Source organism: Schistocerca cancellata, chromosome 5 (genome assembly GCF_023864275.1).
Source record: "Schistocerca cancellata isolate TAMUIC-IGC-003103 chromosome 5, iqSchCanc2.1, whole genome shotgun sequence".
Classification (NCBI taxonomy): domain Eukaryota; kingdom Metazoa; phylum Arthropoda; class Insecta; order Orthoptera; family Acrididae; genus Schistocerca; species Schistocerca cancellata.
The window spans coordinates 8,770,338-8,788,460 of record NC_064630.1 but is presented as its reverse complement, the minus strand read 5'-3'; positions in this window follow the sequence as shown (position 1 = coordinate 8,788,460).

Below are 18,123 nucleotides of genomic sequence, written 5' to 3'. Positions count from 1 at the left end.
AGACAGGGCTGTAGCCCGTCCCCGATGTTATTCAGTCTGTATATTGAGCAAGCAGTAAAGGAAATAAAAGAAATATTCGGAGTAGGTATTAAAATCCATTGAGAAGAAATAGAAACGTTGAGGCTCGTCGACGACGTTGTAATTCTGTCAGAGACAGCAAAGGACTTGGATGAGCAGATGAACGGAATGGACAGTGTCTTGAAAGAAGTGTTTGAGGTGAATATCAACAAAAGCAAAACGAAGATAATGGAATGTAGTCGAACTAAGTCAGGTTATGCTGAGGGAATTAGATTAGGAAATGAGATACTTAATGTGGTAAAGGAGTTTTGCTATTTGGGGAGCAAAATAACTGATGATGGTCGAAGTAGAGAGAATATAAAATGTACACTGGCAATGGCAAGGAAAGCGTTTCTGAAGAAGAGAAATTTGTTAACATTGAGTATAAATTTAAGTGTCAGGAAGTCGTTCCTTAAAATATTTTTATGGAGTGTAGCCATGTATGGAAGTGAAACATGGTCGATATATAGTGTGGACAAGAAGAGAATCGAAGCTTTCGAAATGTGGTGCTACAGAAGAATGCTGAAGATTAGATGGGTAGATCACATAACTAATGAGGACGTTTTGAATAGAATTGGGGAGCAGAGAAGTTTGTGGCACAACTTGACAAGAAGAAGGGACCGGTTGGTAGGACATGAGGCATGAAGGGATCACCAATTTAGTATTGGAGGGCAGTGTGGACGGTAAAAATCGTAGAGGGAGAGCAAGAGATGAATCTACTAAGCAGATTCAGAAGGATGTAGGTTGCAGTAAGTAGTGGGAGGTGAAGAAGCTTGCACAGGATAGAGTGGCATGGAGAACTGCATCAAACCAGTCTCAGGACTGAAGACAACAACAACAACAACAGACATGTACTAGAGATGTGTGGTAGATTAATGCATATAAGGCCAGGGGTGACTGGAGGCGGAGGAATGTAGAGGCAACTACAGAATAACACCCTCGAATGTAGGGTGTTTGTTGAGTTCTATTGTGGTGCAGGGCATAGACCAATCCCGCGTTCCTGGCTTTGTTACAAAGAATTGATGTTTCCTTTTCTGTACAAGGTAGTTGTTTTATCATCTTAAAGTCTGTTCCCATAGCGCGTCATACAGAAACTTGTGGGATGAATGTCTGTCACTGAATGAGGTGGCTATATTAGGATAATTCCCTCGAAGATAAATACTCAGCGTTACCTACCAACAGACTGGTACAGGTGGATGATGTCGGAATGCTGTGTTCCCGCCAATTTCGAACACCCTCTGCGAATTATCTCAGCTGAGTTCCGAACTCCGAAGGGGGTCCTCTGGAGCAAGCAGCAAATGATCCTCAATAACAAGTCCACGTTGTGAGTTGTTGTCCTGCAAGCACAGAGCTGCCTAAGAACCACCACAGCTGCAGATTTGGTCATTGGAAAAACGTTTCGAGTGGTATTGTGGACTTGGGAACATATTAAAGTGAACATATACTCACACATGTGCGATCGGAAAATGTGGGGGGGGGGAGGGGGGCTGGGAAAGTGGGTTTGCGGGGATGGTGGATTGTAGAGGGATGTGTAGCACAATTCAGCAGGATGACACCCTCAAAAAAATATAAAGTAAATAAATACCTTAAATACATCCTCTTCAGCAGTCAGCACATACTGATAATTTTTCCTGACAATTCACATACGGCTTAGGGGAGGTGAAGTGGGGAAGGGGAGCGGGGGAGATCACCTTTTTCTACCGGTTTGAGGGAGTAGCTGCTTGAGAGAGAACAGAGATTGTTTCCTGGACATCGAATACCAAGGGACAGTAATTTCCTGCCCACTGGACTGTGAGATCAAATGAGCTAGCACAACCTGACTGCTGGCTGACTGCGTGGAGGCACTCATGAAACCCTCTGGGTGGCTGGATAAAAAACTTACCAGCATGGGCTATGGACAGCGTGTGGGGAGAGTGCATGTGTTCTCGAACTCTGGTGCATACATAATCTTGGATATATTTAGCAGTATGCTCTATTTGTGACGGAAATTTAAATCTTGATTTGCAAAATGAATATCTTGTGGCAGGGAATAATGAACCATGATCTATGTGTGTCTGAAGAACCATGGCTACAAGTTAATTATCAGTCCGTTTTCGAGCAGTATGTGACTTTTTAATTGATGACCTGCTACCTTTTCCCACCAAATGGATGATGGACGAGGGCAGGATTCCTACCAGTTTCGAACCTCAGATTAATGTTGATACTTTATGTCATGATCTCGGTGTTCCCAAGTACTAAATCTGGTTTGTGTGGTTTAAGACACTTTACATAATTAACTGTGGGCAGAATGTTCTTATAACTGGATGTGTACCCTGTGGAGAACTTGCATCTGAGGGGTCATTATGTAGGCGATGGAGAACAGGGAGATAGATGAATTTGGGCCATAATTGCTGGCTGTGGGAATGAATTAAGGAAGTAGAGCTCAGTGGAATGTACCTGCATAGGGACGTCTGGCCAAAGCCCTCTCCTCTTTCCAGTTTAATGCCGGACAGGAGGGCGCTGGTTTGCAAAACATTTTACCTGTGCCACGTGGTAGTCCGTCACAGAGATGACCAGTGTGTGGAGGAAACAATTTAAGAGAGCGTTCTGTAAACCGAGCTTTTGTGCAAATGCGGAGAAGGCCATGAAACTCCATGAATTCTCATGTTAGAGACTGGGGTGATACAGACAGAGTGGCTGGTGTACGTGTTTAGTGGAGGAAAGACTGTAACGCCCCTGACACTAGGAGTTTTTTTTTTTCTTTATTGTTATTTTCAAACCTGGGTACAGGGAGGCCAGCAGCAGCATGCTACGCCGCTCTTTGGCCTCAGAGATACACACAAGATATAAAGGAAAACATCGAGAAAAAAAAACATGGTGGACATAGAAACGGAGACAATCACTATTTAAAACACATGGAACCGTTCACGGGCGTAGAGTCCAAGGTAAAATTTGTTCAGACACTTGGACAGAGACGAATATTGTCACACGTGAACAGAGGTGCACAAAACGAATAATACTGAACCACTAAAGCACAAAACGACGATACACACAGAACACGAGGCGTAGATCTCTGGCTCGCGCGAATGTTCACTAACCGTGTACGAGTCCGGGGACCTGCCAAGAAAGGAGGAGGGGGGGTGGGAGAGGGAGAGGGAGAGGGGAGAGCAGATGCCAAGGGCAGGGTAGACGGGTGGAAGGGAGGAAGGGGGAGGGGAAGCCCGGGGGAAGAGGGGAGGAGGGAGGAGACAGGGGAAAAAGGAAAGAGAAGGGAAGGGAAGAGAAGGGAGGGAGGGTGCCGAAAGGAAGGGACACAGGAAGTTAGGAGAGGATCAAAGTTGGTAGGAGGGGTAGATGGAGGGGAGGAGGACATCATCAGGGAGGGAGAGCTGGCGGAAACCACCTTGGGAGAGGGTAAGGAGGGTGGAGAGATGGAGACTGGGTGGGACATGGGAATACAGGCGCGGCAGCGGGAGGGGGTGGGAGAGGATCGGGGAGACTAGTGGGTGAGGAGGATCAAGTTTACGCGAGGTGTACAGGATCCGTATCCTTTCAAGGTAAAGGAGGAGGTGGAGGAAGGGGATGAGATCGTACAGGATCCGCATGGGGGAGGGGAGACGGATGCGATAGGCGAGGTGGAGAGCATGGCGTTCAAGGATTTGGAGGGATTTGTAAAAGGTAGGGGGGGCAGAGATCCAAGCCGGATGGGCATAACAAAGATTGGGTGGATGAGGGACTTATAGGTGTGGAGGATGGTGGAGGGGTCCAGACCCCACGTACGGCCGGAGAGGAGCTTGAGGAGACTGAGTCGGGTGTGTGCCTTGGCTTGGATTGTCCGGAGGTGGGGAGTCCAGAAGAGGCGACTGTCGAGGGTGACGCCAAGGTACTTAAGGGTGGGAGTGAGGGCGATAGGACGGCCATAGATGGTGAGATAGAAATCAAGGAGGTGGAAGGAAAGGGTGGTTTTGCCTACAAGGATCGCCTGGGTTTTGGAGGGATTGACCTTGAGCAACCACTGGTTGCACCAAGTGATGAACCGGTCAAGATGGGATTGGAGAAGGCGTTGGGAGCGCTGCAGGGTGGGGGCAAGGGCAAGGAAGGCGGTGTCATCGGCAAACTGGAGAAGGTGGATGGGGGGTGTCGGCTGCGGCATGTCCGCCGTGTACAAAGGTACGGAAGGGGGGAAAGGACGGAGCCTTGGGGCACACCGGCAGAGGGGAAAAATGTGAAGGAATCGGCGTTATGGATAGTCACATAGGAAGGACGGAGGGAGAGAAAGGAGCCGATCAGACGGACGTAGTTGATGGGAAGGGCGAATGTTTGAAGAGGAGACCGGAATGCCATACGCGGTCATAAGCTCGTTTGAGGTCCAGGGAGAGGAAGATTGCGGAGCTACGGGAATTAAGCTGGTCGGAAAGGAGATGAGTGAGGTGACGGAGAAGGTCATCGGAAGAAAAGGACGGCCGAAAGCCACACTGGGTAATGGGAAGGAGGCGGTGCTGGCGGATATTCTGGTGGATGCGTCGGGTGAGGATAGATTCCAGGACCTTGCTGAAGACCGAGGTAAGGCTGATGGGACGGTAGGAGGAGACGGCGGACGGCGGTTTGCCAGGTTTAAGGAACATGAGGATATGGAAGGTTTTCTACAGGTCGGGGTAGTAACCGGTGGACAGGACTACATTGTAGAGTCTGGCCAGGGTGGAGAGGAAAGAGACAGGAGCTTCACGAAGGAGACTGTAGGTGACACTATCGTGACCAGGAGCGGTGTTGCATTTTGTGCGGAGTGTAGCAATGAGATCCTGTGTATTGATAGGGGCACTGAGTTCTGTGTGTGCAATGTTGTCCAAGTACTGGAAACCAGGAGCGAGGGGAGGGACAGAGGTGTCAGTTCGATCGCGGATATCGGGGAAGAGGGAGTAATCGAACTGGGGATCATCGGGGATGGAAAACACATTGGACAGGTAGGAGGCAAATTGATTGGCCTTACTAAGGGCGTCAGGGAAGGGGTGATCATCATGGAGAAGAGGATAGTAGGGGGGAGGGCTTAGTTCTGGTAAGGCGACGGAAGGCTGACAAGAACTTGGACGAGTTGATAGGTAGGGTAGCATTTAAATGGGTGCATGTCTGTCGCCAGTCCCGGCGTTTCTTAGCCACGAGCAAATTACGAATGTGACGCTGGAGTTGCCGGTGGCGTCGTAGGGTGTCCGGTTCACGTGTGCGGAGGAAGGCACGGTAGAGACGGCGGGATTCATGTAGGAGGAGGACGGCCTGCGGGGGTAAGGTAGGACGGTGGAGGTGAATGGCGACAGTAGGGACGTGGGCCTCCACGGCATCAGACAAGGTCTGCTGGAGAAAGGAAGCGGCATGGGTGACGTCATCTGGGTGGTGGTAGGTGAAAGGGTGGCTATCGACCTGGGTGGAGAGGGTATCCCGGTAGGCATTCCAGTTGGCACGGGAATAGTCATGTACATACGTAGGGGGGGGGGGGGCATTACGAGGTCGGGGCGGAGGCGACGACCGTCTGAAACGGTGAGGAGGACAGGGAGATGGTCGCTACCAATAGGCTCCAGGACATCCACCGTTATGCGACCAAGGAGGTTGGGGGAGGAGAGAATAACATCGGGAGTGGAGTTGGATTCGGGACGGGTGGGCTGGGGGATGGGGATGAGGTCGCCTTGAAGGGAGGAGAGGAACCGATGCCACTGCCGTAACTGGGCAGCGGAACGACTATGGATGTTGAGGTCGGCGGCGATCACGTAGGAGGAGAAGGCACGGTCGATGTGGGAGAGGAAGTCGAATGGAATAGGAGCGTTGGGGCGGACATAGATGGTGGCGCAGGTAACAGTAAAGCCGGGGAAGAAGAGACTACGGATCAGGTGTTCGGTGGGGTCGGGAAGGAGAGGTTGGAGCCGAACGGGGATCTGGTGGTGGTGCCCAATGGCAACTCCACCACGCGCAATCGGGAGGGAATTATCGGAGCGGTGGAGGAGGTAGGGCGAAGTGTGGACGGTGTGGTGCGTTGCAGGAAGGTTTCATTGAGGAGGAAGGCATCCACGCGGTGGGTGGCAAGGGTGTGGAGGAAGATGTTCTTATTGGCGGGAAGGGAGCGTATGTTGTTGAAAAGGATACGGTGCTGTCGCGTCATGATAGGGATTTAAACGAGGGTGTCAAGACGGGAGAAGGTGAAATGGGCCTCGTTGTTGGAGTAGGTGACGTACATTTTGAGTTGGAAAATGGAACGGGCGGCGAGGGAGATCTGTTGGAGGGTATGCGGGCGCTGAAAGGGATGGATATTCTGATGGACGATGGTGAGGAATCTGATGATGTCCTCAGCGGTAGGGGGCGGGCGAAGGGAGTTGCCGGGAGGGGTGGGGGCGTCCACAGGGCGGACGGGAACAGTGAGTTCGGGAGTGGTAGGAGGGGGTCGGGCCTTACACTTCTGGGAGTAGGTGGGATGAGGGAGGTTACAGGAATTACAGGAGGGGGGGGGACTGGATATTGGGGCACTGCCGTAAAAAGTGGGCTTGTCTACAGTGCGGGCAGGTGGGGGCCTCGTGGCACTCAGATGTTGGGTGCACATTATACCGCAAGCACCTTTGGCAGCAGAGGGTTTGTGGAGGGGAACGGGAGGGGTCGACTTTGTATTGTTGGTTAAAAAGTAGGGCACCCTCCTTCAGGAGACGGTCGACGGAGGGGGCGTGCTCAGAAAAAACCCGCATAAGGCGGGTGGGGCCGGCAGCGTTGTGCATGCGACGAACCGCACGCACCTCCAGATGGGGATGGGCCTGAAGCTCCGCCAACACCTCCTCCTCCGTGATTGCCGGACTGAGCCGAGTGATCACGGCAGTGAGGGTCGGTGGGCGACATGGAGGTTGGGGTTGGCGGGAGGGAGGTGGGGATGGAGCAGGGGTGAGGGAGGCATGAGGGCCAAAGCGGGTGACAGGGATGCGGGAAAGGAGATCTGTGTGGAGGGTAGGGCTGGGGGAGGAGATGAGCACCAAATCACGGCGAGGAGTAAGGAGGGAGGTGGGAGCACCAGGACAATTCTGGCAAAAGAAGAGGGTGAGGTTCCGGGCTTCAAGGAGGGAGGGATCAGGACGGGAGAGGAGGTAGCGGTAGGAGGAGGGGGTAGAGGAGGAGAAGAAGGGACGGACGGGGAGACATCCATGGCATCATGGGTGGGGGAAGGGGGACGAGGCGGTGCCTTTTTGGGAGCAGAGGAGGCAGGGGTGCGACTGGGGCGCTTGACGGTGGCGGAGGAGGTGTCGGGGATGGGAACAACTGGAATGTGGCGGGGATTGGCAGGTCCTGGGGCCGGAGTCGGCGCTGGAGATGGTGAGGGCGATGGCGATGGCGAAGGCGACGGTGAAGATGATGACGAGGACGATGAAGGTGAAGGGGAGAGTGGAGCGTGGGCCATAGCCCGCCGGGCGACCACCCTGGCGGGGGCCGCAGAAACGGAAGGAGCAGAGGGAGGGAGTGGGGGGAAGGGATCAGAGGAGGTGCGGGAGTGAGGAGCTGGGGATGGGGCGACAAATAGGGAGGGAGAGGAGAGAGTGCGTAGTGGGGGGATGGACTGAGGGGGGAGTGAAGCGGCACACCACGTGATAGTGGTGGCAGCAGCGGAGGGGGAGGTGTATACAATGGGAGTGGTGGTGGCTGTAGAAGAGGTGGTGGGGGTTGACATTATGATAAGGGGGAAAAAAACACAGTACTAGACAAAGGAGCAAACGAGAGACGAGCAGGGCGACGAGAGACACAGAGGAGAAAGGGACGGAGAAAGACGAAGGAGACTGGGGCCTAAGCCCCACTCTGCTGCCGCTGGCTGGCTGGGACGCCGCTGCTGCTGCTGCTGCTGCTGGCGGATGGTGGGGGCAGCTAGGACCACAGCTGGCCGCTGGCTGCAACCACAGGTGGCTGCGACCGCTGGCGGCGAGGACCGCTGGTAGCCGCTGGATGCTGGCTGGGGTCGGCGCAGGCGAAGACCGCTGCGTGGCGCTGGCGGGGACGCTGCTGGCGTAGACCGCTGCTGGCGGTGACCGCTGCTGGCTGGACCACTGCTGCTGGAGAGCGGGCTGGCTGCCGTCGGCTGGACCGCTGCTGCTGGCTGGGACCGATTCCGCTGGCCGGGACGACTGCCGCTGCTGCTGCTGCTCGGCTGGAATGCTGGCTGGCACCTGCAACACCTATCACTTCGATTGGTACCAGGAAAGCACAAATCGAAGGGTGGTATTCTAACGAATTACCGCCGGAAATGGACACTAGGAGCTCGCTAGGTTTATTTAGCGATTGGCAAAAGCATATATTTGATGAGTATGAATGCTTGAGAAGCTTAGCAGCCTTCTTTCATAAACTGGAAATAGTCATAATATTCTTCTCGTGTATGCAGCCGGATCATAACATCTACATGACACAATATTTCCGCGGTCCAACTGGCCGCCATCTTCAGGTGAGTTTGCTGGTGCACGATCTCGCCGGAACTGACTTCCTAGCGCAAGCGGCGGCCCCTATATAGGCCGCAGAAGACCCACAACGCGTGCGCGAGAAGGTGCCGTAACTGCCCTCTAGCGCAGTAAACATACCGCGCAGCCAGTGGTGGAAATAGGCGAAATCGAGATATCGCTGTCAAAAATTAAAAGTTTTTGTTCCGACGATCGAAACACAGACCGTTGTTTTTTAATGTCGGATAACACCGGGTCCCAAGTCTTACTTAAAATATAGCCCTTGTGTCTATTATTAAGATTGCCAGATAAACGAATCTCTTAGGATTCTTTTAAAACACAGTCCCAATAGCGAGATGCAGGGGCAACCATTTGTGTCTCGTCATAGAGCATTCTGTGTCCCTCGGTGAGACAGTGCTCCGCCACTGCAGATATCTCGGGTTGAAGCAGCCGTGTGTGCCGCTGGTGCTCAACACATCGGTCCTGAATGGTCCGGATTGTCTGACCAACGTAAGCCTTCCCACAGTGACAAGGGATCTTGTACACACAGGGCCTCCTCAAACCCAAGTCATCCTTTACAGAGCCACGGAGCGCTCTAATCTTGGCTGGCCGACGGTCTGTGATTCGATCGTTGGAATAAATTTTTTTTTAATTTTTGACAGCGATATCTCGATTTCGCCTATTTCCACCACTGGCGGCGCGGTATGTTTACTGCGCTAGAGGGCAGTTACGGCACCTTCTCGCGCACGCGTTGTGGGTCTTCTGCGGCCTATATAGGGGCCGCCGCTTGCGCTAGGAAGTCAGTTCCGGCGAATCGTGCACCAGCACACTCACCTGAAGATGGCGGCCAGTTGGACCGCGGAAATATTGTGTCATGAAGACGTTATGATCCGGCTGCATACCCGAGAGGAATGTTATCAATTATTACACCGGGAAAGCCTTCGTAGCCACATGGAAGTAGTCATATCAGGAAGATAAGATCTCTGCATAAGTGAGGGATTGTGGTCCTGTCTACGCGGGTGTTTCTTCCAACAACATGGTTACACTTGCCATGAGAACGATGCCTTCCTAGTCTAAAATCTTCTTCTTTCCAACAAGAGAGATTTGGAGGCGCTGATTGCCTCCTCTCAGGATATTCTAAGTTAGAACTTGCTCCCCTCAATGTGGGAAACGTGGTGCTGTGTATGGATTGGTTACCAGTCCAAGAGAACAGTGAAGAGGGGCGATTCAATGAGCAGAAGATAGTTCAATTGGTTTGTGCAATGTTTCTGCTGAATCGGATCCTGTACAGAGGCTTGGTGGAAAGTGGTTGTGATTCTTTGCCTTCTTCGTCCTCTGGTCCTCCTCTGGTGGATAACTTACGGTCTTTGCCTCGTGGGTTACCCTTGTGGTCTGCATCTTGTGGTGGACTAAGACCCAGTAGCACTTCCGAACTGTATCAGCAGTTTATCATGTCGGACATACGAGTATCATGTGTCGCAAGGGTGAAATTATTTTTCCGGAATCATCTGTCTGACGTTTGGCAATTCCAGCACACAATGTCGTGCTGTGAGTCAAATTGGCTTGACTGGACCACCAAACCAGTACACCTCACACTGAAATCGGCTAGGATTTCCGGACTCTGATGGCTAAGTTTTCCACATTCTGACTCTCAGAACGTCAGATTGCGTAGTTTGCAAATTTTGGTGACCGTGTCGGAACATTAAAGCTGCCGCAGTGCTCCTCTCCTCCCCCACAGGGCACCGTTCTGCCCCTGCCTTGTTGTTGTTGATGTCTTCAGTCCTGAGACTGGTTTGATGCAGCTCTCCATGCTACTCCATCCTGTGCAAGCTTCTTCATCTCCCAGTACCTATTGCAACCTACATCCTTCTGAATCTGCTCAGTGTATTCATCTCTTGGTATCCCTCTACGAGTTTTACCTTCCACGCTGCCCTCCAATACTAATTTGGTGATCCCTTGATGCCTCAGAACATGTCCTACAAACCGATCCCTTCTTCCGGTCAAGTTGTGCCACAAACGTCTCTTCTACCCAATCCTGTTCAATACTTCCTCATTAGTTATGTGATCTACCCATCTAATCTTTAGCATTCTTCTGTAGCACCACATTTCGAAAGCTTCTATTCCCTTCTTGTCCAAACTATTTATCGTCCATGTTTAACTTCCATACATGGCTACACTCCATACAAATACTTTCAGAAATGACTTCCTGACACTTAAATCTATATTCGATGTTAACAAATTTCTCTTCTTCAGAAACGCTTTTCAATCAATGTGACAAGGTAAAATTTTGCTATACTGGCATGGGTTTGTTAAATGATATTCACAGCTCCCGGTTCTCAGGTCAACCACAGTTTGTGGTGTACTTGGTGGTAGTAGATTCCACTGGAATAAAGGAGGTCTCACAGTGAATTCGTGTAAACAAAGTCAAATTGCGTTGTAAACGGGATTAATTCAGGGAGAATTTGTGTAGCTTCTACTACAGTGTATGTTTTGCCAGTCAAACACCATTCCTTTCTTGATTTGTGTTTCTCATTTTTGTGTAACAATTGTGAGGTAGTTGTAGTTACAAAGGATTAATAAAACTTATCATTATTTCGTAAGCGTAAATACACCGCTGTTCTCGTACATATGCCCTCAGCAATTCAGTTTTTATTTTCTTGTGGTGGTACATGGGTACACCAGCAATATAAGGTACTATCTTATTAAATTAAATAATTTTCTATTTTATTAAATTAAATACAGGGTGATCAAAAAGTCAGTATAAATTTTAAAAAAATGGTTCAAATGGCTCTGAGCACTATGGGACTTAACTTCTAAGGTCATCAGTCCCCTAGAACTTAGAACTACTTAAACCTAACTAACCTAAGGACATCACACACATCCATGCCCGAGGCAGGATTCGAACCTGCGACTGTAACGGCCGCGCGGTTCCAGATTGTAGCGCCCTTAACCGCTTGGCCACCACAGCCGGCCTATAAATTTTAAAACTGAATACATCACGGGATAATGTAGATAGAGAGGTACAAATTGACACACATGCTTGTAATGACATGGGGTTTTATTAGAACCAAAAAAAATACAAAAGTTCAAAAAATTTCCGCCAGATGGCCCTTCATCTCATTAGAATAGCAGTAATGAGCATAACAAAGTAAGACAAAGCAAAGGTGATGTTCTTCACAGGAAATGCTCAAAATGTCCACCATCATTGCTCAACAATAGCTGTAGTCAAGGAATAATGTTGTGAAAAGCCCTGTAAAGCATGTCCGGAGTTATGGTGAGGCATTGGCGTCGGATGTTGTCTTTCAGCATCCCTAGAGATGTCGGTGGATCACGATATACTTGCGACTTCAGGTAATCCCAAAGCCAATAATCGCACGGACTGAGGTCTGGGGACCTGGGAGGCCAAGCATGACGAAAGTCGCGGCTGAGCACACGATCATCACCAAACGACGCGTGCAAGATATCTTTCACGAGTCTAGCAATATGGGGTGGTTCTAATAAAACCCAATGTCATCAAAGCATCTGTGTCAATTTTTACCTCTCTATCTACGTCATTCCATGGTTTATTAAGTTTTCAAATTTATACTGACTATTTGATCACCCCGTACTTTGATTATTAATTTGAGTTCTGAAAGTGACGATAGACATAGGTAACAAAAGTGTGATGAGTAATTCACAAATTCATGCATGAAAATTAAGGGTCCGGCTCATAATTTGTAGGTTATTAAGAAGATAATACTTTTATTTATGTAAAAATAATAATATTCAGCATCACTCAGACTCACCTAACTCTGCGACCTCGAATATCTCTGGAACAACAACAGATATTCAAAAACGATTTTCACCAGCATGAACTGTGGCTAAAGAAATGAAATACTATGCGAAATTTTGAACCGTAAACAAACTTGTATTTTTAAATGGACACTTCCTGACCCTTAACATAGGCCAATGTAATCTATTGCGAATACATCGAAAGAAGGATCCTTTATTGTACGATTATATGATAGCGGAACAAACACTGGTAGCAGTTACTTCTGTAAAATATCTGGGAGTATGCGTGCGGAACGATTTGAAGTGGAATGATCATATAACATTAATTGTTGGTAAGGTAGGTACCAGGTTGAGATTCATTAGGAGAGTCCTTAGAAAATGTAGTCCATCAACAAAGGAGGTGGCTTACAAAACACTCGTTCGACCTATACTTGAGTATTGCTCATCAGTCTGGGAGCCATACCAGATCGGGTTGACGGAGGAGGTAGAGAAGATCCAGAGAAGAGCGGCGCGTTCGTCACAGGGTTATTTGGTAACCGTGATAGCGTTACGGAGATGTTTAGCAAACTCAAGTGGCAGACTCTGCAAGAGAGGCGCTCTGCATCGCGGTGTAGCTTGCTCGCCAGGTTTCAAGAGGGTACGTTTCTGGATGAGGTATCGAATATATTGCTTCCCCCTACTTATACCTCCCGAGGAGACCACGAATGTAAAATTAGAGAGATTCGAGCGCGCACGGAGGCTTTCAGACAGTCGTTCTTCCCGCGAACCATACCCGACTGGAACAGAAAAGGGAGGTAATGACAGTGGCACGTAAAATACCCTCCGCCACACACCGTTGGGTTTCTTGCGGAGTATAGATGTAGATGTAGATTTCGTACACAATCAATAGCATGAAAAATCACAAAACTAATGCCGTTGGTTGCATCTCAACGCGTCAATTATATCCCGTGAAACTACAAAGCGAAGTTGACGCTTGCAGTAAATGAAGAGCGCAGATAGCGAGCGTCCTAAGATTCAAGTGTGCACCTCATACTGCCTTTTCCAAGGACTCACACAATGTAGGGTGTGCACAGTCAACAAAAATAAACAAGTAACACGTCCAATGCAAAGTTACGTTTTTCAAATTGTAAATAAATGTTTCTTTTAGCGAAATGACGACTAGAGCTACCATTAGAGATAACGCACTGGAGTTCACTATGCTAAACACATTTACTAGTGCCCTGTCGGCCACAGGAACTGCATTGTTGTGCATTACATCCAGCATAGAAAATACACCCACATCTTTACCAACGAAACTGTGTTACGTCAATATATGTTCGAAGTGCCCTCCGTTTGCATCAATACACGTTTGCAGACGGGTAACGAGAGAGTGTTGCACAGGTTATAGAGTTTCATCAGATATTGCCGCATACGCCGCAGTAGTAGGATGTTGCATATCCTCCACTGTCGTTGGGGGTTCTGGATAAACTCTGTCTCTCACTGCGCCCCAGAAAAGAAGTCCAGTGGCGTCAAGTCTGGGGATCGTGCTGGCCATCGCACAGTACCTCCCGGCCCTATCCACCTATTTGGAAATGTCGCATTTAGAACGTCTCTGGCAACTTTGTCATTATGTGCGGGACACTCATCGTGTTGCAAACACATTCATAGGGCCGGTCGGAGTGGCCGAGCGGTTCTAGTCGCTACAGTATGGAACCACGCGACCGCTACGGTCGCAGGTTTAATCCTGCCTCGGGCATGGATGTGTGTGATGTCCTTAGGTTAGTTAGGTTTAAGTAGTTCTAAGTTCTAGGGGACTGATGACCTAAGAAATTAAGTCCTATGGTGCTCAGAGCCATTTGAACCAATTTGAACCACATTGATAGACGAGTTTCCAATCCTAGATCATCCATGAGGAGCGCTATTGTGTGTTGAAGAAATGATGCATATCGGTGTCCAGCGGCATTATTTTTGTGATTTTTCATGCTATTGATTGCATACGAAACAATAGGGAGTGTCCATTTAAAAATAAACAATTTAGTGTTGAAAATAGTATTTGGTTTCCTAAGCACCTGCCGTAAGTTCATGCTGGTGAAAATCGTTTTTGTATATCTATTGTTGTTCCAAAGATATTAGAGGTAGCAGAGTTAGGTGATAGACCCTGTATTTATGAGTAAAGCAGGCGATGCCTCGCAACAGCACCTTCTTTTCCAGCCTTTTTCCTGACAATCCACAAGCGGACAAGGGGGGAGCCTTGCCTCGAGCAAAATGATTAAATACCGAATATAATAACTGAATTTTGTAAACAGTCAATATTTTACTATGTCGTGTATTATGTAATTGACATTGATTTGTATTTCATATCATGAGATACATCCTCTGCAGCAGCTCCAGACAGAGTCTTCTTCCTGTCAAATTTTCTCAGAACTGACATGAAGGGGAGCCAAAAAAAAGTGTCCCATGATCGGTATCCCTTTTCCCAGAGGAGTTTGTGAGGAGGAGGGAAGGGGAAGTGATGCGAGGGTTTCTCAGAAGAACAGTGTATCTCCAAGGGGCAATAAATCAACCCCTACAGGATCACAAATCAATTGGCTGCTGAATGTATGCGATCTCCTGAATGTACGCAACCTGCACAAACTTAATGCGCCACAATCAGCTTTGCCCCAAAATTTTATATATAGATATAAAGCCATTTTTCTCATTCACCTTCAGTTAATCTACCCATACCATACGCTGTAGTGCCGAGGGGGTGGGGAGGGGATGGGCAGCGCTGCCAGACCTTATGGGGCGACTCCTGCCCACTTCACTCTTCTCCCCTCCGTGTCAAGACTCAGTTTTGAGAAAAGGTAAAATAAAAACAAATTAATACAGGAAAGACAAGTACTACTGAGAAACTGCTTCATGAGTATATACCATAGCTATGTGGCAGTTTAGTTCTCCTCATCAAATTACTCGCTTAGAGGTTATGTGAATAAGACGAGATGGATCATACCATGTATAGAGGCATAAAAAGGTACAGCTCTGATGAAGTAAAGGACTGTTTTAAGGACAGTAGTGCTTTACTAGGAAGCATGGTCGTATTAGAGGTTTTATACCTTCTGCCTTCCTTTGAACTGATTCAGCCAGCCAGTTGCAGCAAGACCTATTGAATAGTGTGGATTCCGAACCGAAGAATAAAAGAGCATTTATCAAACTACTCGAACCCGAGAATGACTTTCCACCCAGAGGTGCATAGAAAGCTATTTTATCTTCACCCAGTACCATGTACCACACATTAGACTTCGTAAAAATGCTTTCAGTGCGCACTTAGCAACAAAAATATCGTTGGATATGTCAATAAACAGATGGCAAAATGACGTAAAGTAAGATACTGAAGTTCTGAATGTAGTCAGTTGGAAGGAAACTGCAACTAACTGTACACTGTGGAGACTGTTTCTTTTTTTTTTCTTTATTGTTACTGTAAAACCTGTACAACAGGCAGGCTGTCAGCAGCATTCTACGCTGCTCTTCAGCCATAGAATAGACAATGAGAAAACAACAGAAAGAATACACATAAGTTACATAACGGTGGGGAATAAAACAGTAGACACATAAATACAAACACGGAGCCGTTCACACCCCACGATAATCCACACTACAAACTGTTGACCAGACACTCAAACACTGAAGATGTCGATGGCACAGGTGAACGATGGAGTGTGACGGTGAACACAGAACACTAAACACGACGGTACACACGAGACACTAATGGCGATGATCTCCGGCGCGCTAATGTCCACGTAGCGTGTGCGAGTCCGGGGCCTGCCAAGAGGGGAAGAAGGCTGAGGGGGGGGGGGCGGAGAGGGGAGAACAAAGATGCCAATGGCTGAGGAGATGGGAGGAGGAGTAGAGAGACAGGGGAGGGGAAGCCCAGGAGAGAAATGGAGGAGGAAGGGAAGGGGGAGAGAAGGGAGGGAGGGCGCCGAAAGGAACAAACACAGGAAGAGGGAGGGAGGAACAAAGTTGGTAGGAGGGGTAGATGAAGGGGAGGAAGGCATCATCAGGGAGGGGGAGCAGGCGGAAGCCACCTTGGGAGAGGGTAAGGAGGGTGGAGAGATGGAGATCAGGTGGGACGTGGGAATACAGGCGTGGCAGCGGGCGGGGGTGGGAGAGGATGGGGGAGACTAGCGGATGAGGAGGATCGAGTTTACGGGAGGTGTAGAGGATCCGTAACCTTTCAAGGGAAAGGAGGAGTGGGGGGGACGGAATGAGGTCGTACAGGATCCGCGGGGGGGGGGGGGGGGAGACGGATGCGATAGGCCAGGTGGAGAGCATGGCGTTCAAGGATTTGAAGGGATTTGTAAAAGGTAGAGGGTGGTGGTGATCCAGGCAGGATGAGCGTAACAGAGGATAGGGCGGATGAGGGATTTATTGGTATGGAGGATGGTGGAGGGGTCCAGACTCCTCATATGGCCAGAAAGGAGCTTGAGGAGACGGTTGGGAGTGTGCCTTGGCTGGGATTGTCAGGAGATGGGGGGTCCAGGAGAGGCGACGGTCGAGGGTGACACCAAGGTACTTAAGGGTGGGGATGAGGGTGATAGGACAGCCTTAGATGGTTAGATAGAAATCAAGGAGGCGGAAGGAAGGGGTGGGTTTGTCTACAATGATCGCCTGGGTTTTGGTGGGATTGACCTTGAGCAACGACTGGTTGCACCGAGCGGTGAACTGGTCATGATACGTAGGGAGGATGGTGGGAGAGAAAGGAGTCGATCAGACGGACATAGTTAAAGGGAAGGGCGAAGGTGTGGAGCTTGAAGAGGAGACCGGAATGCCATATGCGGTCACAGGCACGTTCGAGGTCCTGGGAGAGGAAGATTGCGGAGCAACGGGAATTAAGCCGTTCGGAAAGGAGATGAGTAAGGTGGAGGAGAAGGTCATCAGAAGAGCAGGACGGCCGAAAGCCACACTGGGTAACGGGTGGAAGGTGAGGCTGGAGGAGATGCTGGTGGATGCGCCTACATCTACATCTACATCTACATTTATACTCCGCAAGCCACCAAACGGTGTGTGGCGGAGGGCACTTTACGTGCCACTGTCATCACCTCCCTTTTCTGTTCCAGTCGCGTATGGTTCGCGGGAAGATCGACTGTCTAAAAGCCTCCGTGCGCGCTCGAATCTCTCTAATTTTACATTCGTGATCTGCTTGGGAGGTATAAGTAGGGGGAAGCAATATATTCGATACCTCATCCAGAAACGCACCCTCACGAAACCTGGCGAGCAAGCTACACCGCGATGCAGAGCGCCTCTCTTGCAGAGTCTGCCACTTGAGTTTGCTAAACATCTCTGTAACGCTATCACGGTGACCAAATAACCCTGTGACGAAACGTGCTGTTCTTCTTTGGAACTTCTCTATCTCCTCCGTCAACCCGATTTGGTACGGATTCCAGACTGATGAGCAAATCTCAGGTATAGGTCGAAAGAGTGTTTTGTAAGCCACCTCCTTTGTTGATGGACTACATTTTCTAACGACTCTCCCAATGAATCTCAACCTGCTACCTGCCTTACCAACAATTAATTTTGTATGGTCATTCCACTTCAAATCGTTCCGCACGCATACTCCAAGATATTTTACAGAAGTAACTGCTACCAGTGTTTGTTCACTATCATATAATCATACAATAAAGGATTCTTCTTTCTATGTATTCGCCATACATTACATTTGTCTATGTTAAGGGTCAGTTGCCACTACCTGCACCAAGTGCCTATCTGCTGCAGATCTTCCTGCATTACGCTACAGTTTTCTAATGCTGCAACTTCTCTGTATACTACAGCATCATCCGTGAAAAGCCGCTTGGAACTTCCGACACTGTCTACTAGGTCAGTTGAGGATTGATTCCAGGACCTTGCTGAAGAACGAGGT